This window comes from Mus pahari, chromosome 20, assembly GCF_900095145.1.
Source record: "Mus pahari chromosome 20, PAHARI_EIJ_v1.1, whole genome shotgun sequence".
Classification (NCBI taxonomy): Eukaryota; Metazoa; Chordata; class Mammalia; order Rodentia; family Muridae; genus Mus; species Mus pahari.
In genome coordinates this window covers 35,252,228-35,262,123 of record NC_034609.1, presented here as the reverse complement: position 1 = coordinate 35,262,123, position 9,896 = coordinate 35,252,228, and the positions used below count along the sequence as shown (strand labels likewise).

The following is a 9,896-nucleotide window of genomic DNA, read 5'->3' as shown; positions in this document are numbered from 1 at the left end:
CCTGCCTCTGCCTCCCGAGTGCTGGGATTAAAGGCGTGTGCCACCATGCCCGGCAAGATGTAAGTTTTTAATCTGTATCCTTTGTAAGAAAATGATGAAAATAAGTCTTCCCCTGAGTTCTGTGAGCCAGTCAAATAAATTAACTGAATTCCAGGAAGGAGTGGGTCATGAGAACTCCAGTCTTGAGCTGGTGAGCCAGTCAAGCAAGCTGGAGCTTGTTAGCTAATACCGGAAGAAGGAAGCAGGGTCTAGGAACGTGGTCCTCGAACTTGTGTCTCTAGGAAGCCTGAGTCAGAACTGAATTGACTTCAATGATACACTGTCTCCTGAAGCTTGAATTGAATTGACTTACAAGAGGCACAGCCGCTGCAGGATTGGTCGCTTGTATGGTAATAGGATTCGCCACCATTCAGTGGGTCGAAGGGGCCTTCAGTGGTGATTATGAGATTAGGAAAAAAAAAATCAAAACACAATATTTTTTTTCCACAACCCCCCTTTTTTTTTTACTGTTGAGAATGGAACCTAGTGTCCCATGCATGCTAGCCAACTGTTCCAAAACCACTGAGCAACATTCCCAGTTCCAGAAAACTGTTTCTCCAAAGCAGAATTCCAGAAGCTCGGAACTAAGGAAAGCCGCGCGCGCGCGCGCGTGCGCGCATGCGTGAGTGAGTGTTCGCGCGCGTGTTTGGGGTTGTATGTTTTGGTATCTGTCAGAAATGCCTCAGGGTCTTGAGGAGCTTTCCAGTAATTGGGATTGAACCTAGGGGTACTTACATGCACGGACTCTATCACGGATCAATATCTCCGGCTATATCCTAAACTTTGAGGTCTGTCCTGGCATTTGTGATCCTCTTGCCTCAGCCTCTAAAACTCCTAGGAATATAGCCTGTGTCACCAGCCCGGGCTTTCCAGAATGCTGCGCGCACCGGTGATGTGTCCAAGCAGAGGCTCCTGCATAAACCATGACCCACACATATGGAGGTCGGAGCACAATTCTGGGGAGATGGCTCTCTCCCTCCACAGTGGATTCTGAGGATCGAACCCAGGTTATTGGGGTTACACAGTCAGTGATCACACCTGCTGAGCCAGCTCCTTGGCCCTTGGCCAAGAATTTTCTGTTGTGAGGTATACAATCATTTTGCTTACCAGTTGATAGATATTTGAGGCATTTCTGCTTTGAGTTTATTTAGCACAATGCTGTTATGAAAGTTCTTGAGCAGGTTTTCCGTGGACATATGTTTTCACTATTATTGGGTCTATAGTCTGGACGGGAAGAACAGCGTCATGTGCTGACTCCGTTCAGCCCTCTGAGAAACTGCCAGACTCTTACGTGGCACCATTTTTTCCATTCTTGTCAGCGCTGGATCAGGGCCAGATTTCTCTTATTTCCAGTAACACCTGTAATTTTAAAAACTCCTGGCTCCGCCTTGTAATATCAGAACTAGGGGAATGGACCATGCGCTCATAGTCAGCCTTGGCTACACAGCAAGTTTCTAGGCCAGCCTGGCTACATGAGACCCTGTCTCAAAAAAAAATTCCTAAAAATCCTCCCAGCCCTCCTCCTTGCTTCTCCTTCTCTCCCTCCCTGCCTCCCTCCTTCTCTTTTCTCTCTCCCCAACTGGCTTAGTACCACAAGCTACTGATCACTCTACCGTGTCCCTAGCTTGCACTATCTCTTCCAAATTTTGTGTTTTTTTTTTTTTTTTTTTTGACATGGTCTCACTATGTAGCCTTGGCTAGCCTGAAATCAGGTATGTAGACCAGGCTGGCTTCAAACTCATAGAGCTCCACCTTCCCCTGTTCAGGTGTATGCACCATGGAAGTCAGAGCACAACTATTAGAAGTTGGATCCTGGGGCTGGAGAGACGGTTTATCAGTTAAGAGCACTGACTGCTTTTCCAGAGGACCCGGGATTCAATTCCCAGCACCCACATGGGTGCTCACAACTGTTTCTAACTCCAGTTCCAGGGGATCTGACACCTTCACACAGACATATATGAAGGCAAAATACCAATGAACATAACATAAAAATCAATTATTTTTTTTTTATTTTTTTATTTTTCGAAACAGGGTTTCTCTGTATAGCCTGGCTGTCCTGGAACTCACTCTGTAGACCAGGTTGGCTCAGAAATCAGAAATCTGCCTGCCTCTGTCTCCCAAGTGCTGGGATTAAAGGCATGTGCATGCGCCACCACTGCCCGGCTCTCTCTCTATATACACATACACACACACACACACACACACACACACACACACATATATATATATATATATATATATATATATATATATATTTTTTTTTTTTTTTTTTTAAAGGAAGGGGTTGGTTCTCTTCTACTGTAGAGATCCCAGGGGTCAAACTCAGGTTGTCAGGCTGGGCAGCTAGCAGCCCCAACCCACTGAGCAATCCTGCTGGGGCGTCCCCTGCTCCTTTACCTTAGCAGCTCCGGTCCTGGGTGATTTGCATTTCCCTGGTGATTAGGATGTACTTGTCAGTCATTTGTGTATCTTCTCTGGAGGGGGCGGGGAGGTCTTCTTAATCCTTCACAGGAACCCTTTGCTTGTTCAGGTGTAAGTCTCATTCTAGATATGTTGTTTGTAGCCATCTCTCCTCCCAGCTGTTTTTGCGCGCTCCCCTCTCACCCCCCCATGCTGTATCTGTGCATTTTAAACACAAATGGTGTTACCTGGGATAACTTTAAGGTACACAGCAGCAGGAAATATGGGCTAAGCAGGTGACGAATCCCCTTTAAGCCTCTGCAGGAAGGTTGCTAGAGTCCAGGTTCTGACTCAGCTGCTGTGTGGATCCTTAAGGTCTTAATCTTCCTAAACTTCATTTGCCTCCTCTGTAAAATAGGGGCAATAATTGAACCCACTTCCTCATTTCAAGGATCATATCAGAGAACAGACAGAGCTTGGCCTTCAGGAATCCCTCAGCAAGTGGTATTTACTATGCTGCCTCTTTTTAATATCTACCTATCTATTTATTTATCTATCTATTATCTATCTATCTATTATCTATCTATCTATCTATTATCTATCTATTTATCTATCTATTATCTATCTATCTATCTATCTATCTATTATCTATCTATCTATCTATCTATTTATCTATCTATCTATTATCTATCTATCTATCTATCTATCTATCTATCTATCTTGAGGCAGAGTCTCTCTACCTTGTCCTGGCTGTCTTGGAGCTCACTATATAGACCATGCTGGCCTTGAACTCACAGAGACCGCCTCTCCAGGATGTAAGGTGTGTGCCACCATGCCCGTCCACTGCACTGCCTCTTGATCCACCACAAGTCTAGTTCCTCTCCATCTTTCTTTCATCTGTCAGTTTCCCTTTCTCCTCCGTCCTCTTTCCCATCCATCCTTCTCCCTGAGGGACATGCTGGCTCTATCACAGCAGTTCTGTATCGCTGGACATCCTTGAGGAGTGATGTTTCCCGGATCTCCTCTCCTAGAATCTGATGTGCACAGCCACTGGGATTCCTGTGCAGGGCTGGCCTCCAGCTGACACCAAACTGAGAGAAATCTGAGCCTGCGGGTATCATGTGTCACTCTCTTAGATTCCATGCCAGGGCTGGGACAGGCTGGTGACAGGAGCAGCTGTCCAGTGGAGCTTGGCTGGAAGCTCCTGGGCTCCAGCTCAGCGCCTGCGATGGTAGACACCCCTTGTCTTGTATCTCAGGTTTCCCATCTGTAAACCAGGCAGAAAACAGCCACCCCAGGCCATGAAATAGCAAAGAATGTCTAGGAAACACCACTGAAAGAAAAGGGGTGGGGGGCACAGCTAAATAATTACTCCTAATTAATTAGACTTGAATGGTAGGTGGTCTGATTTCAATTCAGTAAACATCTATTTATGTCATGTACTCATTTGGGCTCGCCCCACAACCCAAGCTGTCCTGAAACTCATCATTTAGCCCAGGCTGGCCTCAGACTTGTGTCAGTACTGTTATCTCAGCCTCTAGAGGGCTGAGATTACAGGAATAACTGGTTTCAAACCTTCTGGTGATCCTCCTGCCTCTGCTTCCCAAGTGCTGGCTGGGGTCAACAGGCATGCACTGCCATGCTGGCCTGACGGTGTTTTGTTTTGTTTGAGACATGGTCTCGTTTAGCCCAGGATGGCCTGGAATTCCCTGTGAAGCCCAGGCTAGCAATTCCTGCTTCTACTTCCCAGGTGCCTCACCACACCAGACTGATGAACTATATCATTGGTACATCGCTATATTTAGCTCCCATAGGGGAAAAAAATCGTATGACCAGCAACCAGAAGCTCTATGGACCCGCCAGCATCTGCTAGCTAACCAGAACACCTGGTTGTCACAGAAACTCAACTTTTGCTGGTTTAAGTGGAAATGGAATGCTTTCTCCAATGGAGAATCTGCACCCCTGGCTCCAGAGGTTTAGATGATGCTGTTGGCTTGCTTGGGGCCTTCATTACTTCTCTGATCAGTTGTCTTCTTTTGGCAGTTCCTCCCCGTCCCCCCCCCCCCCCGGAGATTGACAGGTGTTCTGTTCCTTTTTAATCTTAGTTTTTAGGTTTACTTATTTCATTTTATGTATATGATGTTTTGCCTGCGTGTATATCTGTGCCTGGTTCCAGCAGAGGTCAGGAGGGTCGGGGGTCAGATCCCCCTGAACTGTAGTCATGGATGGTTATGAGCCTCCAAGTGGATGCCGGGAACTGAACCCAGGTCCTCTGCAAGAGCAACAAGTGATCTTGACCTTCGAGCCATCTCTTCAGCCCAGGCATTCGAGTCTTAAGGTATTTCTAGATGAGGTCAGGAGTTGGAAAGGTAAGTATATAAACAAGCCAAACTTGAACTACATGCTCCCTTAGCAACCAGGGAGCACTGGATCAACTGCTTCCAAACTGTTGATGGATAGTCACCAGTTAAGATTGCCTGGGCGTGGGGTGAAGCCAATAGAAAGTCTTTATTATCTGGCTGGCAACTAAACTCTTGGTGTTGAGGATCCCAGTGTAGCCCCAATCCTTTCTCAGGGTGAGCGTTTAAGCACAAAAACCATGTCCTGGGTTGACATCCTTCAGTTAACAAGAACAGTTAACCAGGAGTAGAACTACAGAAGCCAAAAAGCAAGCTTAGTACATTGAGAGATGTTCCTAGAACTATAATCCCAGCATTAGGGAGGCAGAGGCAGACATTATTTGTTTGTTTGTTTATTTGTTTGTTTTTATGGCTCGTTGGTTTAAAGGGTGATGTAATCGTAAATCCCGAAAGAGAAAGAAATGGAACCTTCGCTTTCCTTCGGGCTCAGTCCAGGGAAACTTTTCCTCCTTCCCCAGGGTTGCTTAGAGCAGCCATGATGAGAAGAGCAGGGAATGCTTGCTTGGGGGAACTAGGGGAACTGGGGGAACTGGGGGAACGATTTCTCCCTCTCTCTGTGCAGTTTGCTTAGATGGCAGGGGACCCCGAATGAGAGACCTTGCCTCACACAGGGGCCAACCTGGACAGCCAGCGACAGCGAGCAGGAGCCAAGCAACAAAACAAGCAAAGCGCTCCTGCTCCTGATGTGGGACTGGTGGGGGGTTGGGAGGAGTTTCTCTGGGTGATCTGGCAGAGCCAAAAGGTTTGGGTCCCCAATGGGAGAAGACAAAGGACTTAAGCTGGGTTGGGGAAGGGTCTCACACCAGAGAAAGCCACTGGACAATATAGGGAAACAAAACTGACATAAACACATAGAAGCGTACACACAGACACACACGAAAGAAAAGAGAGAGAGAGAGAGAGAGAGAGAGAGAGAGAGAGAGNAGAGAGAGAGAGAGAGAGAGAGAGAAAAGAAAGAAAGAAAGAAAGAAAGAAAGAAAGAAAGAAAGAAAGAAAGAAAGAAAGAAAGAAAGGAAAAACGGTGGTTACCATACCTTCATACATGAACAGACGAGGGCTCCAGTGACGTCACATACCTGTTCCTTTGCGTCCAAACAGAGGGCACCTTCACCAGACTTAGCTCTGCAGGTGGCAGGCCAGGCGACTTTCTAATTTCTGGTGAAGGTGTCAGACCCCTCTGAGGAGTTAGGCAGTGATTGATCAAAGGGAGCCCTGGGAACCTGGACCATCTCCGGCTGCACACCTCCTAGGAGTCCTCTTACTACTGCGTTCTTCCTTGCTTCAAGGGGCTCGGAGACCGTCCGCGTCGCAAAGTCTGGTCTCTGACTGTTCTCATTGCTGGGTCTCCAGAAATGTTGCAGGGTATTATTCACCAGAGAAGACGATTCCAACATAGGTTTAAGCCAATAGAAAGTCTTTATCAGCCAGTCAGAGACGACATTGGGTGCTCTCGGGAATCCCAGCATAGCCGAGAGCATTTCTCAGGGTGAGCATTTAAGCACCAGAACTACAGGAGCCCCCCCAAAAACAAGGTTAGTAAGTTTAGAGACTTTCCCAGAACTGTGGACTTCGATGGATTGGGTCTTTGTTTCAGTTTTGGAACATGGTGCTTGCTGTTCATGTGCTAAGTTTTACAACCTGAATGATACTTCCCTCATGGAGTCAGTTGTGCTAAGGTCTCAGGGCCTACTAAGGTCTAGGCCCCTGTTACAAAAGCCTGGGCACTTTTGAATGAATGAGCAGTGCTTTCTCATGGAAAATCTACAGGTTGTTTAAGTGTCCAGTTGTTGTTTGTTTTTTCATTTTATTATCAAAGATAAGAAACATATTAAGAGACTGGAGAGATGGCTCAGCAGGTGAGAGCACTGACTGCTCTTCCAGAGGTCCTGAGTTCAATTCCCAGCAACCCCATGGTGGCTCACAACCATCTGTAATGGGATCTGATGTCCTCTTCTGGTGTGCAAGTGTACATGCAGGTAGAATACTCACAAAATAAATAAATAAATAAATCTTTTAAAAGAAACATATTAAAGGGAAACACCCTCTTAAGTACATTGTGTATTGTAGCTATTGTGCCTCTCAAAATTATATCTTGTGCTGGGCAGTAGTGGCACACACCTTTAATCCCAGCACTTGGGAGGCAGAGGCAGGCAGATTTCTGAGTTCAAGGCCAGCCTGTTCTACAGAGTGAGTTCCAGAACAGCCAGGGCTACACAGAGAAACCCTATCTTGAAAAAAAAAAAAATCATACCTTGTACATTTTTAACACTGATTTTAACCACAAGTTGTAACAGGTGTTTAGGCCAGCCTGGTCTACAAAGTGAGTTCCAGGACAGCCAGGGCTATACAGAGAAACCCTGTCTCAGAAAAAAAAAATAAGTATATATGTGTAAAATGGCAAAAGGCCAGAACAAACTCTGGCTGGTTGTCCCCTAAGCTCAACACTATCTGTGAGCGCACAGAAGGCCCAACGTTATTTGTTTGTTTGCTTGATACAGGGTCTAATGCCTACCAGGCTGGCCTCTAACTCTCTGTGTAGGCGATGGTTATACTCTGTTTGCTGTCTGCATCAGTTAAGAGCTGGTAAGGGCTGGGAGTACAGTCATTTGTCATTTACCACCTTGCTTGGGTTAAGGGGGCAGGGGAATCAAACAAGAGTCTTGCTTCTTGCTTTTTTTAGAACTGGGAGAGCTCTCTTGTTGGCTAGAGTGGCTGTCCAGCAACGTGCCACTACACTGACTTTTATGAGGGTTCTGGAGATATGAATTTAGGTCTTCATGCTTGCTCAGCAAGAAAATAATAATAATAATAGTAATAATAATAATAATAGTAATAATAAGCCCTGGACTTATTTTTGTTTTTATTCAAGTGGAGGAGGGTTGCTGGGGATTGAACTCACTTTCTCTACCATCCACCATCAGCACCAGGCCAACACTCCACTGCTCAGCTACAGTCCTTTGCTCATCTTTACTGACTGGGCATTCCCGTGTCTGAACTCTAGTTGCCTCAATGAAAACTGATAGGGAAAATTATCTCCACCTTCTAGGAACATTGAGAAGGTAACACTTGACCATGAAGAGATAAAAAACACATATCACTGCCTCCAACCTCTGGGCGTTAACCTTTGGTTTGGGAAAAAGCAAGAGAATAATCTGAAATGGAATAGACCTTCAGACTGCCATCAGAAGCTCTAGGAATTTACAAACTGGAGTCCTGAGCTAATCCTGCCTGCCTCTCCCCTCTGAGCCTCAAATTCTCTCCAACTAAATCTCCGAGATCATAAAGCTGGCTGCAGGGGCAGTTAAGTTAAATCACTGGCTGAGCATAAAACAACTTGTGCTTGCTGGCAAATCTGGTGCCTCGTGCAGAGCAGACAGGGGGGTTATTCTCTGTCTTCTGGGTTTTCTAGGGCTGGGTGTGTGATCCAGGAAGACCCCCGGAGTCAGCAGGAAAGAGAGCTTACCCCCAAGTGTTCTCTGCTCACCCCCAAGACCTCCTTCACCCCCAAGACCTCCTGATGAGAGGAAGGCACAGAGAAGGGGTGGGTTCCCAATTTAGACTTCAGCCCCCCCCCAGGCTCCCCAGCTCCCCTCAGTGGAGATATTCATAGGGAAGCAGGTGAGGTCGAGGAGTTGGGGGGGGTGCCACAGAAACTAGGAGAAATGTTACACCCTCTCCCTTTCAAAGAAAGTAAGCCTGGCATCATTTGCAGAAGCAAAAGGAACACAGATGGGAAATGGGGACCTCAGGCATTAGAAGTAAATCTATCTTAGAAGATATGTAAGTGACCTCTGGATGACTCATTGTCCCAGAGACCTTCCCTGCCAAGCCTGCTCCCCTCACAGGTGTTTACTTTATGTCACAGCAACCCCGAGAAGTTAAATGTCTCTGCAGCTGATCGTGGTAACAGGTGCCTGTAATCCTAGCACTTGGGAGGCTGAGGCAAGAGGGTAGAGTTCAAAGCCATGAGGATGGGGTCTGGGTAAGAGAGTGCTTATGCAGCACGCATGAAGCCTAGAGTCTTCACCCCTGTATCTCATACACCAGGCATGGGGATGCATGTCTGACATCACATTTGGAAGGAGGACCAAAAGGTCACTCGGTCAAGGTAATTCTCAACACATAGTAAATTTGAGGCCAAAGATCTACAGAAGGTATTAGAAGCTTAGAGAGATCAAATCAAGTGCTCCAGAATGTATTGATCCCACATGGCAGTTTGGGGACTCGAAGTCCTCTTCCACCAGGAAAGCCTTCCTTCGCATGTGGAAAACAGCCAATGGCAAGGCTCAGCCCCCATCCTGGAGAGCTTTCTCTGAGCAGGGCTATCTCCCCTCTGGGGCTCTGACTAGTTTTCCTCCTGTGTTCTCAGGCTCAAGGAACCTCCAGGTACCTCCCATGGATTTGTGAGCAACACAGGCAGCTCTCCAGGTCCTAGACAGCAGTGAGTACTCTCGGCGTGGGAAGGGCCAGGCACCTGCCATGGGCGTCTCTGCTGTCTCTGTGATTCTCTACCTCCATGCTTCCTTCCACTTCACTGGGCTCTTCTGAAACTCATGGCTTCCAGGGAACACCCTCGTGCTAGAGTCCGTCCTTCCTAGCTTCAGCACCTTCTCCTCAGAGGTGATGACTATGAGATTGCCTATTTTACTCCACTCTCTGTCTCTCTCTGCCTCTGTCTCTGTCTCTCTGGTGTGTGTGTGTGTGTGTGTGTGTGTGTGTGTGTGTTTTGAACCTTGGGCTCTGGGCATGGCAGATAAGAGCTCTACCACTGAACTATGTCTCCAGCCTTTGTGCTTGCTTCTTTTCTTGACTGAACCTTTGACCCTCCTCCCTTGTTTACCATGTACCTGGGTACCTGGTGTGCAATGTCATCCTTAGCTTATGCTGTGCCTGAGATGCACAGCTTACTAAAATACTCGGTCCCTGGTCCCTTCCCCCTCCTCCCCCCCCCCCGTTCTTTGTGTGTATGGGGAAGTGTGGGTGTGAGTGTATAGGAGGTCAAAGAACAAGGGCAATTTTGGGCAGCGGGTTCTGTCC

General features: G+C 47.0%; 1 protein-coding gene across 1 annotated transcript in view; it reads left to right on the top strand.

The window, feature by feature from the left end:
• LOC110337744 (carbohydrate sulfotransferase 5) overlaps window positions 1-9,896 on the top strand; it is a 17,450-nt gene that overhangs the window by 4,361 nt on the left and 3,193 nt on the right. The window contains exon 2 of the mRNA XM_021220804.2: window positions 9,229-9,300. The gene's annotated coding sequence lies outside the window, so the exon portion shown is untranslated. The remainder of the gene's footprint in view (window positions 1-9,228; window positions 9,301-9,896) is intronic.